Source organism: Anolis carolinensis, chromosome 1 (genome assembly GCF_035594765.1).
Source record: "Anolis carolinensis isolate JA03-04 chromosome 1, rAnoCar3.1.pri, whole genome shotgun sequence".
Classification (NCBI taxonomy): domain Eukaryota; kingdom Metazoa; phylum Chordata; class Lepidosauria; order Squamata; family Dactyloidae; genus Anolis; species Anolis carolinensis.
Window position 1 is genome coordinate 135,278,231 of NC_085841.1, and position 536 is coordinate 135,278,766.

Consider the following 536-nt stretch of genomic DNA (forward strand, 5'->3'; position numbering starts at 1 on the left):
GCCAATTGCAACATTCACACTTGCCTCGGACAGACAAAAGTCTTTTCTCCCACCCTGGACATTCCACTGATAAACCTCACTTGCCTAGTTTCCAACAGACCTCTGAGGATGCCTGCCATAGATGTGGGCGAAACGTCAGGAGAGGATGCTTCTGGAATGTCCGGAAAACTCATAGCAACCCAGTTCCTTTTGGTTGTTGTTTTTTTTTTTTTTTTGCAAAGGGGATATTCCAGACCAATGGGTTTGGTTATAGCAAGATCCCCCCCCCCCCCATCCCTCCGGAGCCAGGCAGTTAAAAGGAAGGGGGCCAGGCTTCCCGGTTCCTCAGAGTATGAGTGCGGAGGAGGGTTGAAGAGTTCATCCTTTTGGAGGGAAGGGGGGGGGGCGAGGGAAGCCCCGCGGGGGGGGGGAGAGGCGCGCGAAAGGGGCGTGGCCAGGGGAGGGGCGCGAGGCCGAAGCGCGCGCCCTTCCAAGCCAGGCAGAGCCGGGGAAGCGGGCGCGAGGGCGGCACTCAGCCCTCTCCTCTTGATTTGCAG

The 536-nt window shown here is 58.0% G+C and overlaps 1 protein-coding gene across 7 annotated transcripts in view; it reads left to right on the forward strand.

The window, feature by feature from the left end:
• The window catches only part of kbtbd11 (kelch repeat and BTB domain containing 11), a 34,780-nt gene that overhangs the window by 26,111 nt on the left and 8,133 nt on the right, over positions 1-536 (forward strand). The gene's annotated exons all lie outside the window — the stretch shown is intronic.